Consider the following 22,317-nt stretch of genomic DNA (forward strand, 5'->3'; position numbering starts at 1 on the left):
CAATCAGAAAGACCTGAATTCTGATTGGGATGGATTTGATTTTCCAGCACCATAGGTTATATTTAAACCCTCTAGTCCAGCTTCTTCATTTTATAAATGAAGAACTGAGGTCCAAGAAAACAAAGTGATTAAGGTTAAATAGATGAATCCAGGTCTTTTGTGGACATATCCTACACACATTCCATTGTTCCCCATTACCTCTTCATCTCATAGCACCTGATATTTGTATGCCACTTTATAGTATGCATACTTTCACATGCAATAGCTCATTAAATCCTAGGATGAATCAATCCTATGAGGTAGGGATTCATATTCCATTTTATAGATTTGAAAATAGAATCTCAGTGAGTTAAGTAACTTGCCAAATTTTCAAAACCAGGAGGAGAAAAAGTGAGGCACAATCTTTCAGCATATTGCGATCAAACTAACATAAAATCTTTGTAACCTAATTAAAGTAACTGCTGCTTTGAAGTAAATATAACAAAAGTTTACTTTATTAATCTCATGGAAATGGTAGATGGTTTTGCTTAACTTTTTTTTAAAAAATTTGACTTAAGATGTCTAATGGAGAGAGATTAGGGCACTGTAGTATTAGAATGATTTTTTAAAAATGTAAATACATCTATTGGACTCCTTCTATCTCTAAAACTTATACAATTGTATGATATGATACCAAAGCAAAGTAATATAGCATAAAATTACCAAATTAAAAAAACCTCAGCTGTCTTAATACTTGAAATAATGCTTCACAAATCTTTTAAAAATTATATTTGAACCTCTTCACCAGCCTGTCACTCTTGTTTTTGGTATTTTTTCCCCTCACTCACAGAATTCAGTTTTTGTTACTTTCCAATCTTATTCTTTTTTTTCTAATTACCACTTTCTGGTCTTTTTATTTCCCTAGAGGTAGTATTCTCTCTCCCTTACTCACTAGACATCTGTCTTTTCCTATACCTAGTTCCTTTGGAAGGTCTGATGCCTATCCGGTGGTAATGCTTTTTAAGCTTTCTAGCCACATGTCAGGGTATTTTTTTTTTAATATTCACTGGTTGTATGTGGAAATCAAACAGAGCAGGTCTTTTGTATCTTTGGGAATTTATTGCACGTTTGAGGCATGCTCTAAATGTGAAAGAAAAATATATAGTATTCTGTAAAAATATCAAAGTCAAGGATCTTTGATGAACTAAGCAAAGCACTGGGACTCAGGCAGCCTTCAATTCTAATCCTTTCTCTGCTAATGACTCCACTATGTAACCTTCAGCAAATCACTATACCCCTTTCCTTCCTTCTCTATAAAGCTCTGATATTCATGACCTACTTGGAAGAATTATTGAGAAGATGATATCATGGAAAGGAATGGAAGGCCTTCAGAAAGTAAAGGTTTTTACAGAAATGCTTAATAATCCTGTAATATAAGTGTCTTCTAATTTCTCATGACACTCACTGATTTTGAAATTGTAACTGAACAGCTTAGTATAAAAATTGATATCTAAGTGGTATTTGCTGAAAGGACCACTAGAGGAATGTAAGTTAAAATAATTTGCTACAATGTTATTCTTTAAAATAATATGACTTAGGTCAATTTAATTCTATGTTTTTATAAAGAGATGTGCCCACCTAAAATTTTGGACAGTGTCCAGGCTGGGTCCTAAATTGACTAGAAGTAGGATATAATAGTGGATGACCTTGGGAAAATGTGAAGTATTTATAATGATCCTAGACATTTCCTTGAAACAAAGAACCATCTTTTACTATTTGATTTGGATTTTATAATTCTTCACATTATTTAATGGAAGTAAGGGAATACCATAGACTGGAGAACTTCTACCACTCCCTCTAAGAATTACAGTTATAGCCCCTCCAAAAAAACAACAAAAAAGGCATATGGAAGAGGTTGCCAGAGAGTAGGGATTATCTTGTTTTCTTATATTTACATCTCTTGTGCTTATCAGAATTCCTGTCAGATAGAAAACAGTTAAGAGATACTTTGTATGTCATAAGTATGAATATATATGTTTACATTGTATTGTATGTATCTACCCACCTGCCTTATCTATCTTGTTATATCTTATCTACCACTCCAAATCTGTGAACAAGATTGACCCAAAAGGTGATCATGCCCTTAGCAGAAATGGAGGTTAGAAGAGTTTGAATGGATAGATAATGAGTTTTAGAGAAATTCCATTTAGATATCTATAAGACATCCATTTGAATATATCCAGCAGAGAATGATAATAAGGACTTAGATTAAGTCTGAGAGAGATTAGGTCTAAATAAATAGGTAATTTGAATAGGAGTGATGAAGCTCATGGAATCTGATGAACTCACCAAGAGAGAGGATGTTGAAAGGGAAGATGGCCCACAGAAAATGTTGAAGGACACCTATGCTTGGGGTCATGATATGGATGCAAAGGCAGAAAGGCAAAAAAGAAATATTGAAAGGAAGTGAACCATGGGAGAGCATTATTACAGAATCCAAGAGAGCAGAGGGTATCCAGAAGGATAATATTTTTGGTAGAGTTAAAAATATTAGATATGAGGGAAAAGAATCTTTGTCAATGTCACTATTTTTTTCATAATAATCAGAAAAGATGCAAAGCAGGGTAGGTTTATTTTGGTGTAGTGGAAAGAGTATATAGCATTTGCAGTCAGAGAACTTGCATTCAAGAGAAATGTTGAGTAGTGGTTAGAGCAAAGAAGATCTGGATTAAAATCACAAGCAAGAATGACCTTTGTTATAAGGTAAGGAATATATTGGAAAACATTTTAGAATGATTGTGATAAAAAATCAAAAGTAAAAAAATAAAATTTAAAATGATATAAAATATTCTAAATATATTTTGAAAAACTTGTGATACCTTCTGTGATGTTTTCTTTTCTTTTTTTCTTTTTTTCAACTGCATGCAAAGATAATTTTCAACATTCATCTTTTTGTAAGTGTTTGAATTCAACATTTTTCTACCATTCTCCTTTCCCTCCCCTTTCCCTACAGCAGTAGAGAATCTGATATAGATTGTACACATTTCCATATTAGGCATGTTGTGTAAAAAAGAAGTTCATTATAAAGAAACAATATAAAAAGTTTTAAAAATAAACTTTGTATGCTTTGCTCTGCATTCAGACTCTATAGTTTTTTCCTCTGTATTTTCCATAACAAGTCTCTCAGGATTATTCTTGATCGCTGAACTGTCAAGAGTAGTTGTGTCCATCATAATTGATCATCTCACAATGTTCACCCAGTTCTACTCCACCAAGCATCAGATTTCTAGGTTTGTAATTTTTCTTTTTTTCTTTTCTTTCTTTCTTTTTTCTTTTTGAGTTTTGCCAGGCAATGGGGTTAAGTGACTTGCCCAAGATCACAAAGCTAAGTAAATAGTAAATGTCTGAGGCTGAATTTTAACTCTGGTCCTCCTGACTCCAGGGCTGGTGTTCTCCACGGGGCCACCTAGCTGCCCTGCATTTCCCACCTTTGGACATTATTTCTCACAGAATAATGGAATTCCAAAGCATTCTAATACCATAACTTGTTCAGCCATTTCCCAATTGAAGGACATTCCCTCAATTTCCAATTCTTTTTTTTGCCACCATAAGGACTGCTTTAAATATTTCTGTACATGTGGCTCTTTCCCTCTTTTTTGTGATCTCTTTGGGATATAGAACTAGTAGCTGTATTTCTGGATCAAAGGGCATACACAGTTTTATTGTCCTTTGAGCATAGTTGTAAACTGCTTTCCAGAATGATTGGATCAGTTCACAACTCCACTAACAGTGCATTAGTGTCCCAGTTTTCCCACATCCTCTCCAATATTGATCATTTTCCATTTTCCTTTTTTTAAATCAATTTAGCAAATCTTAGAGGTGTGAGGTGGTTGCTTTAATTTGCATTTCTCTGATCACTAATGATTTGGAGCCTTTTTTGATATGACTAATTAGCTTTGCTTTCTTCACCTGAAAAGTGCCTATTCATATCTTCCATCAATTGGGAAATGACCTGAATTCTTATAAATTCTACTCAGTGCTCTATATATTTTGGAAATGAGTCTTTTATCTGAAATGTTTTATCTGAAATACTGTGAAAATTGCTTCTCAACTTTCTGTATTCCTTTTAATTTTTGTTTCATTGGTTTTAGTTGTACAAAACCTTTTTCTTTCCTTCTATCTTTCCCCTATTTGTACTTTTCTTTCTCCTTTACCCTTAACCTTCCTCATAAATGTTTGACCTTTTGATTGCTGCATGCCTCACACTGACCTTTTCCCTGTTCCCTCCTAACTCCATGTAAAGTAGGATAAATTTCTAAACCCATTTGGGAATATATATCATTCCCTTGTTGAGACAAATCTATTGGGAGTAAGATTTGCTTAGCATTTAATCTTTCCTCACTTTTCCTCTATTATAATAGGTTTTTTTGTGTGACTCTTCAGGTGGTGCTAATATCCTTCAATGCCTCCATCTTCTTCTCCCATTGTAATCCTTTTTTCAAGTCTTAATTGTTTTATACCCATCTTGTACCCACAAAAATATATGCCTTTGAAATTTCCTGTTAGAATACAATTCTCAAGAGCTGAAAACATCATCACATTATAATCAATTTATATCCATACCCTCTGAGTACCTTCCCTCCAGTTGTCCCGATAGAAATGAGCTAAAGTACCAATATATCTTGGTCAATTTATACATTCACCTTCTGTCTAATTATGCTCCTTTCAATTATCCTAAAGGAAATAGACTTCTCAAGAGTTACAGGTATTGTTTTCCCATTTTTTCTTATTGACTAAGATTTTTTCTTAGTCTTATTGACTAACATTTTTTTCTTTCTATTTACCTTTTTACACATATCTTGAGTCATGTATTTGAAAATCAAATTTTCTGTTCAGTTATGGTCTTTTTTTCAGGTAAGTTTAAAAGTACATCTTTTGTCTGAAATAGTAGGCTGAATATTGCAGGATAATTGATTCTTGGTTACAATCCAAACTCCTTTACCCTCCAGAACATCATATTGTAGACCCTCTGATCCTTTAATGTTGAAAATGATAAACTCCCCAATATTTAAATTGCTTCTTTTTTTTTTTTTGGCAGCTCACATTATTTTCTCCTTTAGCTGAAAATTCTGAAACTTTTCTTTAAATTTACAAGTATTCCTTGTAGTTTTTATATAAATCTCTGGGAGTGATTGATGAATTCTTTCAAGGACTATTTTATCTTCTTGTTTTAGGATATTAGGGAACTTTTCCATGATAATTTCCTGCATGATATTGCCCAGGCTCTTTCTGATTGTGGTTTTTGGGTAGACCAATAATCCATAAATTATCTCTCCTGAATCTATTTTTCAGGTGACTCATTTGTTCCTAAAAGGTACATTTTTTCTATTTTTTTAGTATTTTGGTTTTGTCTGATGGAAATTTTGATCTCATAGAGTCATTAGTTTCCATTTGTCCAATTCTAATGTTCAGGGTTTTGTTTTTCTTCAGTTAGCTTTTGTGTTTCTTTTTCCAGTTGATTAAATTTACTTTTTGATGAGTTGTATTATTTTCCAGTTGTCCATTTTTACTTTTAAAGGAGTTGATTTCTTTTTCCATTTGACCAATTTTACTTTTAAAGGTACACTTTTTTCAGTCAATTTTTCATAATTCTCCTGTATGATTCTCAATTCTTTTCTTCATTTTTCTTCCTTCTATCTACTTTGGTTTTTAAAATCTTTTTGAGCTCTTCAAAGAGGTCATTTTTGGATTTGAGACCAATTCAAAAACCCCTCTGAGGCTTCAAATGTAAGCATTTTGTCATTGCTTTTCTCTTCTGAGATGGTTTTTATCATTCCTTGCAGAATAGGAGTTTTTCTGGTTTGTACTTTTTTTTGTTTATTTTGATAGCTGAACCCTGCTAATGAAGCAAAGGGGGCACAGTGCTGAGTTTTTTATGGTGGGATTGGGGAGTCTGGTCCCTGGCTTACTTCTTGTTTATGATGTTTTCTATGGTGTTTCAAGTGCTAGCAGTTTGTTCCCTGAATTAAGGTAGCCTGATCCAGTCCTGTCTGGTGCACTAGTGTTCCTGGGGCTCATCACTGCTGACATTTTAAATTTCTGGGAAAGTGAAAATAAGAGCATTTTATTAAGAATTTTAAGAACCTACTACCTGCTGGACATTATGCTAAGTACTTTACAAATACTATTTCATTTGATTCTCACAAGAACTTTGTAAGTTGGACCTTATTATTACCTCCACTTTATGGTTCAGGAAACTGAGACAGATAAAGTTAACTAACTTGCCAAGGGTTACAGAGCTTAAGTATCTGAAGCAATATTTGTATTCAAATATTCCTGACCCAGTGCTCTATCAGTTAACATATGCTTTGCTGTTCATTTGGGGCATATTACCACAATCTAGTTGCAATATGTCTAGATTTTAAGGCATACTTTTGATGAGAAAATTAATCTCTTGAAGGTTAAAAACTACAAAGTTAGAAATAAAATCAAGTGACACTTATGTTGATTCATTTAATGATTCATTCATTTGAAGCTGTTATTACATGACTTTAAAAGAGCATAGATCTAATAAAATTCAGAATTGATGATCCTGTACTCCTATATTCATTTTTCACAAAAGAACTTCTTTATTGCTTCATCTTTCCATGTGTGGGGTCTGTTATTTGACTATTTCTGCTCCCATGGCATTCAATCTACTTTATTATCTGCCATCCTTGGAAAGTAAGCTACCTGTCCTACAAATAGTCACATTGTAAACTAATTCCTATTGATCTACTATCTCCGACCTTTTATAAAAATTTTCACTTATCATGTGGAAAGATTCTGCATGTTGTTCTGTCTACTGCATGTTGAAGGATCTTAAGTGTTTCCTCTTTGTGGAGGTCCAATATGTAAATGCTAATGGACATTTCAATCCATAGGGTGGAATTTTTGCCTTAATCTTTATTAGTACTTTACTATTTGCCATAGCTCTGTAGATGGAAATATAAATGGGATTGTTATAGCAACTTTAGAGATTATTTAGTCCAATCCTCTCATTTTAAACACGAGGAAACTGAAGTCAAAAAGTAATTTGCATTTTGTCACACAGATAATGAAATGGAACCTGAATTAGAACTCAGATGAAAAAAATCATAGATTTAGAGTTAAAAGGAAGCATAGAAGTCATTGAATAAATCTGCCCGCCTAATTTTTTGATGAGAAAACTGAGGCTCAAAGAGATTAAAATGAGTGGTGCATAGCAAGTAAAAATCTCAGTGAGATATGAAGCGAATCTCTCTGATTCTAATTCCAGTCCTCAGCTACTATTCAACATTGCCTCTTGAATATAAGTTTTAAGACTCTAAATAATACACTCTTTTCATTACACCAAAACTGACCCAGGCTGTTTATATATTCTGCCTAGTCTCTGGTCATTCTGGAGAAGCTAGTATCTCTGGTAAATAGATTCCCATACCTCTATCTCCAAGCTATTTACATGCTCCTTTCAGAATACTTGTAGCCCACCAAAATCTTTACCATTCTATAAACATGTCATCTATTCTTTAATAAAAAATAAAACTGACAGCTTTTTGTACCAAACACTGCATGTACTAAATTATGTGGGAGGATTTATAATTATTATAATTCTTTAAAGAAATTCAGAGAAATCTGTGCTAGTGATGAAAATATACCTCAAACAAAAAAAAAACACAATTTTTTTGTGGAGGTGTCACATCACCTTTAACTTTGGAACATATTTAGAGTGGGGGGAAATCTCACATGGTCCCTTCTCAAGTCATCCTTTGGATTGATGGCCAGAAATGCTCATAATATTGTGTGTCTTGTGCTTAGTTCTCACCCTATCTCCTTTCTCAGTAGGATCCTAGGCTTGCAAGAAAGATAAGATTGTATTGTGGAGCAGAGGACTGAAAATTTTCTTAAATCCAGTTTTTATGAGCCTTGAATATTCTTCTGACCTCTGAAGTAGAGGAAACAGCTAAGTTAAGTTATCTGTTCCTATATGTCTTATGTCTAGGACATTTCTGAAAAAAAATCGAAGGCATGGTACAATTCTCAAAGAGTTGAAGAGACTGATTAAAAATGACACAAAATAGGCAACACAAATGTAATTGAAAATTAATAGTAGAAACTTGTCGCTTAACCTTTGATGATATGTGCATTTGATAGACAAGTGAGGAGATAATCTATCAAATGAAATGGTTAAATAGGAAGTAGAATAGAAATATTGCAACAGATCCTTAGAGAAGGACATGTTTCAAAAAAGATGGTTAATCAGTTGGTTGAATCTGTCTGGAGCTTATATCTCATTAGTACCCTCTGCCCCTCTAACTAGAGGGAAGTGTCATGGGCCCCAGGTCCTCTTTTTTCTTTTAACATTTGTTTTTCTTTTTTTGGTAAGATTTGAGTTCCAAAGTTTTCTCTCTTCCTCTCTTTCTCCCCTTTCCCCTTGACAGTGAGTAATCTGATAAATGATACATACATACATACATATATATATATATATACATATATATATGTAACTATGTTAAACATTTCCATATCAATCATGTTGTAAAAGAAGAATCAGGAAAAAAAGGGGAAAACATGAGGGGGGAAAGAATACAAAGCAATATTTTAAAATGTAAAATGGTATGGTTCCATTGGTATCCAGACTCCAAAGTTCTTTCTCTGTACACATATGGCATTTTCCATCACAAATCTTTTAGAAGTATCTTTGATTTTACTGCTGAGAGGAACTAAGTTTATCAAAAGTAATTATCACACAATGTTGCTGTTTACTGCCAGTGTTGTACATACCTCAGCATCAGTTCATGTAAGTCTTTCCAGACTTTTCTGAAGTCACTTCCCTCATGGTTTCTTACAGAAGAAAAAGTATTCCATAGCATTCATGTACCACATTCTGCCATTACTTAACTGATGGGCATCCCCACAATTTCCAGTTCTTTGCCATGTCAAAAAGAGCTGCTATAAATATTTTTGTACATGTGGATCTTTTCCCATTTTTATGTTTTCTTTGGGATTCAGATCTAGTAGTAGATCAAAAGGTATACAGTTATATTAGTTCCAAATTGCTCTCCTGAATGGCTGGATCAGTTCACAACTCCACCAACAATATCCCCAATCCTCTCTAACATTGATCATTTTCCTTTTTTGTTATTTTAGCCAATCTGATAAGTGTAAGGTGATAACTTGGAGTTGTTTTAATTAGCATTTCTCTAATCAATAATGATTTGGAGCATTTTTTCATATGACTATAGATAGTTTTAATTTCTTTATCTGAAAACCTATATCAGATTCACTATCCATAGCTCCTCACCTTATCTTTTCAGCTTCCTTTGGTGTGTTTTTTTCTCTCTTTAAAACTCTATTTCTCTGGGGGCAGGAACTGACTTTGTTTTCATTTATCTCTCCTTGTATGACCAGCACTTAGCCCAATGTGAGTCACATAAAGGGCACTTAATAAATGTTTACTGATTATTGGTGTATAATGCAGTATCAAAAAGGATAAGAACTGAGGAGAGGCTAGTGAAAAGTTATTCCCTAGGAGAGAGTCATTGGTGGTCTTAAAAAGCTATATTCATGTAGATGCCACATGGTAAAGAAAGGTAAGGAAAGAAAGCAAGAAATAGAGGCAAGCCATTAAAAATATTCATCATAAAGGGAAGAGAAACAGGATGGTAGTTAGAAGAGATAATTGGATCAAGTTCGACTTACTTCAGTAAAGGAGAGTGATTTTTTCCCTCTGAGCTTGTCTAAAGGGAGAGAGCTAGTGATCAGTACTTGCCTGGCAGGGCTTTCACTTGTCTCTTGGTTATGGACATTCCCTCTATTTCTATAATTCTGGGTCTAAATTGATTTTTTTCCTAAGGGGAGAAATTGTATTTTAATTTTTTTTATTATGACTCTTACAATCATCATTAAATATAAGCATTCAAATATACAAGAAGAGGACCTGTATATGTAAAATTATATTATGCATGTACTTTATAGTATATATTAAATTTATCACAGTATTAACTAATATTCCCTGTTTGAATTATGAGAAAACTTTTTATTTTCTTTTGAGTAAATTTTAATGTTTTACAGATGTTTTCTTTTCTGTTTTTCTTTTTAAAATCTGTCAATATTAACTAAGTCTCCCTGCACATTCATGGAAAATCTCCCTTATAACAAGTTTAGTTAAGAAAAACAAATGAATTGATTGTTTTGCTCAACTACAACTAAGCAAACAAAAAAACAAAAAAAACAAACAAACCCCAAAATGGAGGAGAAAAGTAGAATTTATGCTTCTGTAAAGTTCTGTTGTCTAATTTCAGGTCAGGTTATATTGGAATATGCTAATGCATACAGCCAGTTGACTAGATTTCTGAAGCGACAGTTGGCTGGGTTTTCTTCTTGTTTCTACTTTAAATATCATTTTATTTATTTATTTATTTATTTATTATGTTTATTATTCAGATCATTGTGACATTGGCTAAATTATTACCTAATCAGATATTTTTTTTTTGTCTGGATGCAGTGGCTTTTGATGTCATCTGATGAGGTTCTTTAAAAAATAGTCAGATCTTGTTTTATTGCGCTTTGAGTTTCATAGTTCTTGTGGGTTTTTTTGCTTTTTTTTGCTTTTTTTTTTTTTTTACAAATTAAGGGTTTGTGACAACTCTGCATCAAACAACTTGCCACCTTTGTACTTCACTCAGCATCAGTTCATGTAAGTCTTTCCAGATTTTTCTGAGGTCTCATCCCTCATGGTTTCTTATAGAAGAAAAGTATTCCATAGCATTCATGTACCACCTTCTTCCATTACTTAACTGATGGGCGTCCCCTCAATCTCCAATTCTTTGCCATGTCAAAAAAGAGCTGCTATAAATATTTTTGTGCCATTTTTCCAACAGTATGTGCTCACGCAATATTTCTATGTCCCTCTCCTTGGACCTCCCTATTTCCTGAGGCACAACAATATTGAAGAATATTAAATAAACTTAGCTGATAAAATAACAGCAGGGTTTGAGAAGTTTAACTTCAATTTTGAAAGAATTTCTACTGTGTATAAAATGATATTAAACAGCATTGCATGATACAGAGAAACCTTTTGTGAAAGGAAGTATCAGTTTATTGCAGCAAATTTCATTGTTGTCTTATTTTAAGCAATTGCCACAGTCACCCCAGTCTTCAGCAATCACCACCCTTTCAGCAACCATTAACACAAGCCTAAACCAGCAAAAAGATTGCAACTACCTAAAGGCTCAGATGATAATTAGAATTTTTATCCATAAAATATTTTTAATTAAGAAATATTTATTAATTTTTTTAGATATAATATCATTGTACATAATAGAATATGGTATAATATAAAAGTAATTTTATATATACTGGGATAGTTTTAAAAATCATGTGATTTTTGTGATATTTTTGTGAAAATTTCTTTATTGTGATGTTCTTGAACATGTAGTATCTCTGAAGTACGCTTGGAGAGATATTTAAGTTTTTCACTATTATGTGAAGAAAAGTCAACTCAGGGCAATCAGTTTAATGTTTATTGAATGTCAATAAACAAAACTAACTTCAAGATGGTTAACTAGGCCTTATGAGGAAGAAGTTATGTCTTTGGAATAGAATGATTCAAAGAATATTGGTCTCCTACATTGAAAAATTGGAAAAATTTGAGAAATACAGGATCTCTTAGAATAGTCTTTTAAAAGAACTTCATTTCTTTAAAACAAAAAGTTTGATGACTATTACTTTTACTTTTTCATTCATTTATGAATATATCACACTCTAATTCAGCAAGTGTCCCCTTTTAGGAAAGACTTTAAAAAAACCCAAATATGTTACTAGGTCTGATAATGCAACATTCATTCTCATTGTCCATCAATTCCCCGCCCCCAAAGAAAGTAAACAAAATTTCTGGTCTCAAGGCCAATCTTATTCATAAAATGACTCCATTTTCATGAAAAATGATCAACAGGAATAATATACTGTCTTGAAAGCAACAGTTTAACAGAACTGCTAATTGCTTACAAGATAGTATATTGACTCTTTCATTTAAACAGTGACAGTTGCATTTTTGACAAGTTAAAGTGGCATTCTCACATGCTATAATTCAACTCAATTCAAAAAACATTTACTAATATGTTTACCATTATACAAGACATTGTGCTAAGTACTGAGAATACAAAAACAGATAGACAAAAAAGCTACACTAAGAAGCCTACAGTTTAATTGGAGTGGATAATTTGATGTAACCTTTGTTGAGAGGGGAAATATATACATGTAACTCATATTGACATTGATAAAGATTACCTGAGGTCTGGTCCACCTTTGCAGATAGTCTAGAAAAAATATTATGCTTATATATCACCTTCTCAAATATCTGTCATTTTAGATTACAAATCAGTCTTCATTCAAAGGGGAAACCCTTCTCTAATTACTCTTAAGGAAGAGGGTATCTCTTATATTCCTTGTTTTTGCTTTTCTCATGAAACTAATTATGCAAAAGATCTTGAGAAATAATCAACAAAGCAGGCAAACTCACTTATCCAAGCAAAATAGCAAAGAAAAATTAAAGAAGTTCTCCATATTAGACTATACCAGGAAATACAAACAAAATGAGACTAAAAAGGATTCCAACTGGGAATTACCTTATATCAGGAGAGAATAATCTCACCAGGGGATGGCCCCTCTCAGCAATCTTTGGAATTGCAAGCCATGATGATTAAGAACAGGATTAGGCATAGGTTTACAAGTGTGCAGTTCCTTTCTCTGTTGCTTCCCTGGAAGTCATAGAGTTCCTTGGTTCTCACATCCCTTTGAAGACTTTTCTCTGGAACCAATTCAAGTAAATCACTAACAGCAGGTTTGGCATTTTGTTAGACAATTGGATATTAATATCTCCCTCCCATAAATGGCAGAATGAAGAGAAATTTTCTATCCCCTTTCTGTATTCTCCACCTCAGAAATTTCACTCAATCTCATAGCTTAACTATCATCCCTATAGAGATGATATCCAGGTTCATATTTATTGTTCTAAACTCTCTTCTGAGCTTCCCATGTATGCCTTCAGCTGCCTTAAAGACATTTCCACCTCAATATCCTGTAACCAACTTTCATTCCACATAACCAAATTTCTCATTATCTTTTCCACTATACATCTCTCCTTCATATTTCATTATTTCTGTTTATGTCACCATCATTTACTCAGTCTTTCATAGCTACAATCAGAATCATCTTGAACATTCCTCTGTCCTTCACTTCATATTCAATGTTAACTACATTATTGATTTTAGTTTCAGGAAATTTTTTCTTTAGTTTTAGTTTTTTCTTTCAATTTCTAATTACTGCAGGAAGACATGAAAAAAATTTAAGTAACAAAAAGGAAATGTTACAAAATTCTAAAGCCTTAAAAGTTAAATATGGTCTATGAAAATCTGTGCAGAGCATTTTCTACTATCCTAGTTCAGTCCCTCATTTCCTTAATAATCTCCAAATTGGTTTTCCAATTTTAGTTTCACTACTTTACAATGCTTCCTACTTCCAAATTAATTTCCCTTAAACTATGGTTTCAGAGGGTCTCCCTCTTCCTCAAGAACCTATTTATCCTCGCCTGATGTTTAAATCCCTTAATTTTCTCTTTGTGCATTAAAAGAAAATTCATTAAATTTGACACACCAGTAATCTTTCATCAAATGACACCCAAAATACTTTGAAAAGAAAGGAGAAGAAAGGTGAGAGAGAAAAGCAGGGAAGGGAAAGGAAGAAGAGAGGAGAGGAGAGGAGAGGAGAGGAGGAGAGGGGAGGGGAGGAGAGGGGAGGAGAGGAGAGGAAAAAAAGACAGCAGAGGTAAGAGAAACAGCTAATACAGTGATTCTGGTTAATAGGATAGCTCAGTCTTCATATCTTAGTTTACAATTTGTTAACAGAGAGAATGAGTACTTAAAAACTAGTTATTTGCAACCAAAATAGTCCATCTTGAGCCTTGTTATTTTCACTTATATCCCACTATGACAGTCTTATGTCACTCCCCTATTCTCACTACCATTACCCCAGGATAAGATTGAATTGCCAATACTGGAGTATTGCAATATCTTTCTTATATATTTTTTCTCTTCTCATTCCAATCCACTTTCAAACTATTGCTAGAATATCTATTTATGTCATTCCTCTGCTCAAAAAAGTATTCCTCTATTAGCTCCTGAGCAAAGTTTAGATTCTTCTGCCTGCCTCAAGACCCTCCTCAATTCCCTGCCACCCAACTTTCCTGGTTCATTTCACAGACTACATTTTTGCAGAAAACTCTTTACTCCTGGGAAAATGGACATGTATTAGACTATTGTGCCTCATGTTTTAGTTCCACTCAGTTTTCATTCATACCCTGACCCCCATTTTTGCCTTAAATTCTTTCACATCCTTAAACTAAAGCAAATCAAAATATTTCCTCCTCCATGACACCTTCCCCATCTCCTTTCCCTGGTACCTCCTTATGATAATGACTTTACAACTTCAAACCTAATGAGACACTTTTCTTGTACCTCTCCAAATTCATTCATCTTGTAACCTTGTATTTTATATTGTTGGTTATCTTGCTTGGTATCTAACTAGCATATAAAGTCCTTGCACATAGGAGCATTGAGTTTCTAGATTGTATACTTCCTCATCTTCTGGAGCATCTATTCAGTGTTCTATTTGCTGTGAATTTAACACATTCTGCTATTACATTTGTTTCAAACCTGAAGTGTAATAAGTATATTTTCTGTGCTAGAGAAATGAGTTTTTCAACAGGAGACACCTAAGTAACAGTCATTTATTTTCCTATAGTATTTTTAATGTTTGCCTAGCTCGGGTCACTGTATCCACTTCAATGGAGCTTAAGATTTCTTTAAGTTGTTTTTTTTTTGTTAGAATGTTTAGAAAGCTCTCCACATATCTTTATGTCCATATCTACACCATTTACTTCAGCCATCATTCTCAACTTTATTATCTTTCTCTTACAGAAACTTTGGAATCTGATACTGGGAATACCCTGGGCACACTAGCAGGTGAGTTTTTGTTTTATCTTTCCTGCTTCTATAAGTAAGTTCCTGACCATTTCTAAATAGTATCACCATGTAGCTACCACTACCTTCCAATTTTCTAGCACCCCTTTATACATTTTTTTTACCATATTAAAATGTAAACTTTTTAAAGACAGAGGTTGTCTTATTTTTTGGTATTTTCCCAGAATTTATCATAGTGCCTGGCATTGTAAATGCTTAATAATTTATCATTAATTAATTCATTCAATCATTCACTCATTCATGTATGATCTTTAGGATAGAGATTTTAAAAAAATTGTATTTCCATCACTGGTATATAGTGCCTGAAATGTATGTTTCTTAGTAAATGGTTGTCGAATTATTGACTGCCTAATTGTTATTAGACCACCCTCCTGACTGTTCCTGTTGAGTTTGCACAACTCTCAGGTCTTTGATCAGATGTATTTTTTAGATCCATGCCACTCCATCTGTATTTATGAAGTTGATTTTAACTGAAATATTAGACTTTACATTCATCTTATTTCCATCAAATAAGTTTTACTTTAGTGTTTTAATCTCTCAAGATCTTTTTTTTGTATCTTGGTCTTGTTAGCTAAATGTGTTCATTATCTTTCTTAACACTTAATTGTTTGCAAATTTGATGAGATGCCACCTATACCTTTATCTAAATCATTGATAAAAACATTAAACAGAACAGGGCCAATGATGTATTCTTCTTTTTAGTTGATATTAAATCTTTAATGACTAGTTTTGCGATCTGGATATTTGACTATTTCAATCTACTGTATTGCAGTCAGCCCACATATCTCCATACTATATACATGAATGGGGTTAGGTATTTGAGCAGTTGCTTTAATAAAGTATAGGTAAAGTTGATCTGTAGAATTTTCATTCCCTCGGTCTAGTATCCTTGTCAAAGAGGCAAATGAGGTTAGTCTGACATGATTTGTTTTTGACAAAGCCAACCGTGTTGGTTCTTTGTAGAAGCCAGTTTTTTTAATAGATATTCCCAAGGTATTAATTTAATCAAACATTCTAGAATTTTTTTAAAAAAGTGAAGTCAGGTTCATTGGGCTATTGTCATCAAATTCCAGGCTCTTTCTTTTTCTGGAAGAAAAGGGAAAATGAATAACTGGAAGACCAGAGAAGGCCTCTTATAGTTCTGTGACACCTCTTCTGCATCTTTGAAGGATCATGGAGAGAGTAGCTCAGGATTCACATATGACAGTTCAACTGAACCTGGTGATTTGAACTTATCATGGATAGGTTTCACCATCCTATTAATCATTGTTTTTCTGTTCCTTCTGATTAACAATCCTCCTTGGCAAAAACATAAGGAGACCAAAATTTGATCAGTGCTATCTTCTCTTCATCTTTTTTATGATTATTCTACCTATCCTGAGCAGCAGAGGAAAGAAAAACTTAATTCTTTGTTGTCCTTAGTTTTCCTCAGCTCATTTTGAGAAATTCTAAAACTATTCTTATGGGATGATGCCACTCTTTTGTATATATTCTCTATTACACACTTACTAAAATTTTCTCTACATTTCTTCTAAAAAATTAAAGTTGGGTGAATTCTCTTTGCATCTATAGACAGAATCATGCCACCTCCTTTTGTTCCTTAATGTCTGTTTCTGTTTATTTCCAGAGTTTTCTATTCTTTATGGGTAAACTTCTCCTGTGGAGTTTCAGTTTATGGCATTCCACCTCTCTTTGCTCTGAATTTTTTGAAATTTGCTTCTGACAAATATTGGGTATTTATCAGGCTGCTCCCAGCTAGCATTTTTTTCTTTCAAATATTCTAAAGTGATATTTTTATGATATTTTCTAATCATTTCCACCTTAGCAACCATTTCTTCCTTCTTACAGATAATGACTTAGAATTGTTAGTATTTGTTGTTGATGATACATTCAGTTTTTAAATAATGAAATCATCAGTAAGCTAAGCCTGGAAATTGGTAAATCCTTTGTTTTTGGCACAGCAAGTAAGTTTCATCAGGTGTCTGGTTAATTAAAGTTCTCATCACTACTTTGTCTCTCCATGCCAGGCTTGTTATCTTTCCTAATCTCTTTCTTCTCCTTCTTAAGGTAGACTTCTAATGACAATATTACTTCTATTTCTAATGACAATATTGCTTCTATTTCTGCCTCTATTGAACTCCTATGTTCTCTTCCATGCTTTGTGATTCCTGCATTTTCTCATGTGGGGGAGAGAGGAGATAAGCATTTCTATTTTGTCTACTATACACCAGAAATTATTTTTACAAATATTAACTCATTTGATCCTCACAACAGTTCTGTGAGAGAGCTGTTGTTATTATCTCTTATTTACAGTTGAAGAAAATGAGGCAGATAGAGATTCAATGAATTGCCCTGAGTGACACAGTTAGTGTCTGAGATCTTATTTAATCTCAGATCTTCCTGACTCCAGCACTCTACCTACTAAATAAAGTACACATTTTCAAAGACAATATTTATTGAGTAATAATATATGTCTAGAATTGTACCAGGCAAAATCAGGGATATAGAGGTATGTTGACTGCAGCTTCTTTCTTCAAGAAGCATCAGATATGGTTTAAGCAAGATATGTTCATTACAGACCAAAGCAGTATACGATATGGTCTCACTACCAAGTTGTAAGATTTTTTTGAACATGAAGCAGTGTTAATTTTTCTAGTTTCAACCTTCAGAAAATTCTAAGCTTAAGGGGGCGTGACAATTATATAAGCTGACTTCAAATGCCACATCATAAAATGTAACTTTTAATTACTTTTTTAGTTCATACTCATTCTGTCAGTGTCAAGTATTCCCCTCCCCTTTTTCTATAAAGATTAAATGATAAGTGGTGGCAAGAGACCATGAAGAAGGAACTCTTTTGATTAATGTTCACTTACATGGCATGAGAACAAAGCATTATTTTTTTTAATCAGGTAAATGCTTTTGAACCTCAGCACATTTTATTTCCTATTGTTCATGAATCATTTTTCTTGCTACATACAAATTTAATCAGCATCAGTCACTTCTGTAGATGGATAGTTTATATAATGATAAATGGGAGGAAAAAAGGACTTAAATGAGAGCATTGACTTCTCTTGGCTCATAGGACAAAATAAGTATGTCCAGAAATAGCAGTCAATCAAATACTATTCCTAATACACAGGTTCTTTGAGCTACTTTGTGGCACCAGCATCCATCAAAGGGTATGATTATATTTAAATCTCTCATCAGGCACAATGGAAATAGAGTTTTTCATTTTGTTAAATAAATGAATCGAATATTTTTGAAAGTGACCTGAATTGTCATGGTCGTGATAATTCTATCTCTATGTACAAAGTTCAGTCAAGGGCCCATTGTTCTTTTTTATATTTCTCTATTATCTTGAAATCACATCCACTTTTTTCCTTCAGTTTGGCATTTAAAATTCATCATAGCCTGTGCCTTTTCTATCATTTTAATCTTGCTTCCCCCCACTTCATTCTATTCTCTCTCTGTGCTTTAGTCATACTGACCTATTTTCAGTTCTTCACACATGTATCTTCAGGCCTTTGAACATCCATCCTAATGAATGATCCTTGCCATGCCTAGAATGTTCTCCCTCCTAACCTCAGACTCTTGGAATTTTTGGTTTATATTACAATCTATACTCCTTAAGGTCAGGAATTATTTATATTTTTTCTTTATATCCCCATTGGTTATCATGGTGCCTAGCACAGTAAGCACTTAACCAATATTTGGTTGACATTCTACATTCTACCTTTTTAACAGTACTTTCTGAGTTAATTACTGTTTTACCTTTTATTTATTTGATTTCAAGAGCAACAATTTTGGTTGCTAAACACTCCATTTATACATTTCCAGGAGCCATTGATTAAAATGTGTCTTCCAGGGAGTCATTTATTAAATTATTTTTATTTATTATTTATTTTATTATTATTTATTTATTAAAATTTAATAATTTACCCCTTCATGGTCAGAGAAAAAGCACTGGACTAGTTGCAGAAAAATGGGTTAGAGTCCTAACTTTGGACCTTAATTGAGTCACCTAGTTAAGCACCTTAAATGTTTTTTTAGGTTTTTGCAAGGCAGATGGGGTTAAGTGGCTTGCCCAAGGCCACACAGCTAGGTAGTTATTAAGTGTCTGAGGCTGGATTTGAACCCAGGTACTCCTGACTCCAAGGCCAGTGCTTTATCCACTATGCCACCTAGCCGCCCTGCCTTAAATGTTTTTAAACCTGTTTCATGAGCTACAAAATGTTACTATATCTTAGTATATGTGACTGTATACATAAACAACATCATCAAAAATACATAACCAGGATGAAGGGTAGAGAAAAGGGGTATTACCAAGTAGTGATTTAAAAGGAATAAGGTTTCATGAGATTGTATATATCTCATCACATCATTGTGGTTGATTCAAGAATGAAGCAATAATTAGTCATGATGAAGTAATAAATAGGACAAGTCAAAGAAGTATAATACATATGGTCTGTGCCAAACTACATATGCATATGAATAGGAAATTCTATAGATTATTCCATTGTGTTTGGGTAAAAGACCTATCTCAGAGTAAGGAAGACCTTGATTCAACTTCTGATTGTCAGATCTACTCCTTCCTATTAACATTGAACCATCAATAACAGTCTTTGGAATCAGTAACCACTGAAACCATTCTTTTGCATTATTGTTTAACCCCAATTTCTATTTTTTCCCACAAGAATTACATGAGGTATTTCATAAAATATTTGTGGAATGCTTTGCTAAAATCTAGGTAAATTATATTTGCAGAATACTCCGGGTCAACAAGCTTAATGTTCTTATCAAAAAAAGAAAATGAGCTTAATCTGGCATGGCCAGATTTGAAGTCATTCTGGCCTTTTGTGATCACCAATTTCTTTTCTAAATGCTCACTAACAATTTGTTTAATCATATATTCAAAAATGTTTCCAGGAATCAGTAAAGTTCACTGAGCTATAGTATGAAAATTCCATTTTCTTTTCTTTTTTGAACAACATCTAATTTTTTTTCCAGTTTTGAGTCCCTATCTCATACATGTTCTTTCAAGTGTTGTGGCTAGAGGTTTATCAGCCAGATCTGACTATTAAATTAGATAGGCATTAGGAGTTAATCAAGTCCTTACTATGTCCCAGGCACCATATACAAATACCAGAAAAAGAAAGTCATGTTACTCAAAAGGGAGAGAGTGAGGCAAAATCTTTCCAGGTCTACCTCCAAAATGGGGCTCTTCCAGAAAGAGCTCATCAATAGGAGAAAGGGACTGGCATAATAACAGGTATGGACCATGATGAGAAGAACCTGGGCACTGAAGGAGATTCTAGGGCTGAGAAGGTTCTTTACTTCCAAATTAACTTTGAACTATTTATGTTATGGTGTCTAGATGAAGAAAATCAGAACTTTTGTCTCCTAAGGTTATAGTTCACCTGATTCAGGAGATCTGAATGCATAAAAACCTAGTTAAGTGTTCTCTGATCTCTCTCTATGTCTAACAGTCTGCCTGTCTCTTTCTCTGTCTCTGTCTCTGTCTCTGTCTGTCTGTCTCTCTCTCTCTCTCTCTCCCTCTCAAAATCTCTGACTCTCCAGAGTTCAAACCTATGATTTCACTGGCCATCAATTGCCTTGGATTCAGGAAAATCTAAGTTCAAATCTGGCCTCAGATACTTTATGACCTTGACCAAATCACTTAAACTCTGTTTACCTTAGTATCTTCAGTGGTAAAATGTGTATAATAATAGCACCTACTTTGTAGGGTTGTTATGAGAATCAAATGAGGTAATTAGCACAATGACATCCTAGGTACTATATAAATGCTAGCTATTATCACCATGATTAACTACAATTACTACTACTACTGCTGCTGCTGCTGCTGCTGCTGCTGCTGCTGTTGCTGCTTCTGCTGCTGCTGCTGCTGTAAAAGTTTTTGACAAGAAACTCTGAAGGTGATTTCTGGGGTGGAGCCAAGATGGTGGCACTAAGTTAACCTGCTCCTGGAGCCTTTCCTTACCAAAGGTAAATGAAGCCTCTACTCTGACATTCACACTACAGATCCCACCAAGAAAAAGAGAAGCTTCAAAGAAGTTTTCAAATGTACACATAGTGGAGGATCTTCAGTGAAGAGCTGTCTCTTTGGGGGGAAATGGAAAGTAAAGTCCAGGAGGTGGGAGAGCAGGGAAAGCCAGCAGGAGGCTTTTAGCCACAGTAGAATCCAAGTCTTGATAGCTTAACAATAGCAGAGGTCCTGGCAGCTAGATAGCAAGCCAGAAGGGAAGACTCCAGCCCTAAACAAAGTTTGAACCCTGAAAACACTGGGGTAAAAGACAGAACTGGGTCAGGAACAAACCTCTGTTAAGTCAGAACCTGGACATAAAGGACAAAAAAAAACACTTGCAAAGGCAAGACCTGGACTGCATAGGCAACATCCTGGCCAAAACAAGCAAGGGATCAGATCCCAGCCCCAGAAAAATTGGATCTATACTCCCTACACCTCAGAAGCAGAACTAAAACAGCAAAGATGAACAAAAAGAGCTAAAAGAGTACTCACTATAGAAAACTACTTTACAGACAAAGATGACAGCAATGCTATATCTGAAGAAGAAAGCAGTGAAAAATCACTAACGGGAAGTATCAAAACAATCTATATTGGACTCAAAAACAAAAGCTCATCAAAGAGCTAAAAAAAAAGAAATTAAAAGCCAAAGAAGAGAAGAAGAAAAATGGTAAAAAGAAATGACAGTCATGCAGGAAAATTGTGACAAGTTGAGCAAAGAAATCAATTCCCTTAAAAGTAAAAATAACCCATTGCACCAAAGTAAGCTTTGGACTCAGAGCAGCCCTGAAGTGAGAACCTGAAGTGGAGTTGGCAGAGTCACCAACATGTCCAGAGCTCTCAGCCCATAGATGTTAATGGGGTTTGGGGAGACTGCAGAAATCTCTTTGTTCTCCCTGGAGCAGAACTCAGCTGTTTGCCCACACCCAAATCCAGGTTGCAGTTTGGGCTTCTACACTACTATAGCCAAGCAGGGACCATCCTCACAGGTCCAGGGTGGAGGGGAGGACCTGAAGCCTCTCATAAGACCCTAGAGGAATTGAGATCCCTGTAGATTGTCCCAACCCCCCCCCCCCCCAAAGCCTTGGAAGTGCAGTGAATCAGTCATAGGCTGATGAAATGAGAAAACAACAGAAAAAAGAAGAATCTGACCATAGAAAATTTCTTTGGTTCCATGGAGGACCACAATACATACTCAAATGATGACAAAATCGAAGCTTCTATATCCAAAACCTGCAA

General features: G+C 34.1%; 1 long non-coding RNA gene across 2 annotated transcripts in view; it reads left to right on the plus strand.

Annotated features, from left to right (window-relative positions):
• Window positions 1-22,317, plus strand: part of LOC141488280 (uncharacterized) — a 49,726-nt gene that overhangs the window by 3,387 nt on the left and 24,022 nt on the right. For both annotated transcript variants that reach the window (XR_012468628.1, XR_012468625.1), the window contains exon 3: window positions 14,976-15,020. This is a non-coding gene — a long non-coding RNA (uncharacterized LOC141488280). The remainder of the gene's footprint in view (window positions 1-14,975; window positions 15,021-22,317) is intronic.

The sequence above is a fragment of the Macrotis lagotis genome, chromosome 1 (genome assembly GCF_037893015.1).
Source record: "Macrotis lagotis isolate mMagLag1 chromosome 1, bilby.v1.9.chrom.fasta, whole genome shotgun sequence".
NCBI lineage: Eukaryota > Metazoa > Chordata > Mammalia > Peramelemorphia > Peramelidae > Macrotis > Macrotis lagotis.